General features: G+C 37.8%; 1 protein-coding gene across 1 annotated transcript in view; it reads left to right on the top strand.

Moving 5' to 3' along the window:
• The window catches only part of LOC107698785 (uncharacterized), a 9,806-nt gene extending 7,888 nt beyond the window's left edge, over positions 1-1,918 (top strand). The window contains exon 8 of the mRNA XM_016499893.1: positions 1,705-1,918. The gene's annotated coding sequence lies outside the window, so the exon portion shown is untranslated. The remainder of the gene's footprint in view (positions 1-1,704) is intronic.
• Positions 1,919-2,120: the final 202 nt, after the last annotated feature.

The raw sequence follows: 2,120 nt of genomic DNA, 5'->3' as shown, positions 1-2,120 counted from the left end.
ATATATATATATATATATATATATATATAAAAAGGAGGGTGTGTGAGTTCCTGCATGTCAAGCACTGATAACTTCATCATATGAGGTGTTTTCCTGCTGTTCTCAGATCAGTCACAGGGTGGCAGTCATCACATTCACTTCTAGGACTCCAGAAAAACTGCAAATAGTCAAAAGGTTGTAATTCAACTAAATATTTTGGGGAAAAAAACTGCTATTTTAGTATAACAATAATGCATTTTATTTGCAATGCACTTTTCTTAAACCCAAAGCGCTACAGTAAAACTAAAACACAAAAAATACAAGAATAAATTAAAAACAACCTTGAAAGATGCGTCTTAATCAACTTTTTAAAGTGATCCAGGTTTGGTGAAGTGCTGATATAGAGTCCGGGTTTGCCGTGTTTCAGACCGGATCCAGTGCCAGTGAGTCCTGTGGAAAACCCTTAGTACAGACATCCACACACTCATGAATAAACTCATATCAATAAATCAAAAATAAATGTAGAAATTAAGCAAATAAATACATAAATAGAAATGAATAAAACCATAACTTCCAGTCGGGCTGAGTGTGAAATGTTGCTTACAGAATACTGCAAATGTTCACAGATGCTGCTGAGATAAACTATATTTAATACTAACATACGAGAAAGAGAACAAAAACAAGAACCAGAAGCTGGGTATCGCAAGCATGATGCTGAGCTGAAACACTAACTAAACTTTAAATAATGGTCTTAAAATAGGCTTCTTTTTCCGCCGAGATGTTTTGCTTTTAAACATTATTTTAGTTTTTTTTACAGGTTTAATATCATGTTTAATTCAGTGTGTTGCTTGCCTTTTCTTAAACGTTTGTGATATTTATTAGCAATTTCTGATTAAAAGTTGTTTCTATACTACCGGTATATTTATTTCAGTGTAGGAAGGACAATTAAGACCCAATGAAGAACAATAAAACACATTCATTCATTCATTTGTAAATTAATAAATAATACATTTAATAAAAAATTTATTCAATAAATATAAAAAAATAAAATAAGTTCAATAAATAAATATAAATAAAAATAATTTTTTATAAATAATTTTATATTAAGCACTGTTTTATGAGGTCAATTCATTGTCAAGTCAAGTTACACAACTTTCTATAGCGCTTCATACAATACAGATTGTTTCAAAGCAGCTTCACAGTAATAAACAGGAAAATATCGTGTTGCAAACGTCATCAGCCATGAAACTAGTTCAATTTAAGAACTGCAGGAGATAAGAGTGTCATTATTCAGGCCAGGTTCATCGAGCGTCTCGCAGCTGCTGGTTTGTGCTCTCAGACGCATGCGGATCCGAAAGAAAAGAGCAAAAGGGCAAAGGTCACAGAACTGATGAGGGCTAGAGGTTTCACAACACTTTCAGCTGCAGTGGCACAAGTTACACATCACATCCAGAGGAAACGTGTGTGTGTGTGTGTGTGTGTGTGTGTATGTGTGTTCGGCCACCTGGAGGACAAACACATCTCAGGGTGACAGGTCTGTCCGAGCAGAAAACTCAAACACACCATAACCTTGTAAAGCAGGAAAGGATTTCAAACTTGTAATTAATAAGTTCACGCATCTTTAATTCTCTCTTTATTCATGAGCATCTGCCTCCTCTGACCCTCAGAGCCGATGGAGTTATTGCATATTAAACAGCTGAAATCAGACCTTTGCTCATTTCTCAGACTGTGGAGGAAGTAGAAATACATCTGAAGAAAGTGAACGCCGGACGTCCTGTTGACTTTCTCCGTCTGAAGATGATGAGAAACTCTCGCCGCTGCCAAAGAACAAAACAGCCCACAAAGTTAGGACGCGGTACTGAGCTGAATTTATGGATGAACAGCCAGACGAACCGTTGATCGTCGTTAATAACACGGTGAGGATATTTGTTTCCACACGCACACACACGCACACGCAGACACTCACACACACACACACACTCATACGCACACACACGCACACACACACGCACACTCAGCACTCACACTCACTCACACACACACGCACACTCACGCACTCACACACACACACACACACACACACCCACACACACACGCACTCACACTCACTCACACACTCACACGCACACACACGCCCACAC

The sequence above is a fragment of the Sinocyclocheilus anshuiensis genome, unplaced genomic scaffold, assembly GCF_001515605.1.
Source record: "Sinocyclocheilus anshuiensis isolate Anshui unplaced genomic scaffold, SAMN03320099.WGS_v1.1 scaffold2308, whole genome shotgun sequence".
In the NCBI taxonomy this organism is placed as follows: Eukaryota; Metazoa; Chordata; class Actinopteri; order Cypriniformes; family Cyprinidae; genus Sinocyclocheilus; species Sinocyclocheilus anshuiensis.
The sequence above is the reverse complement of the archived record's forward strand: the minus strand, read 5'-3'. Positions and strand labels throughout refer to the sequence as shown.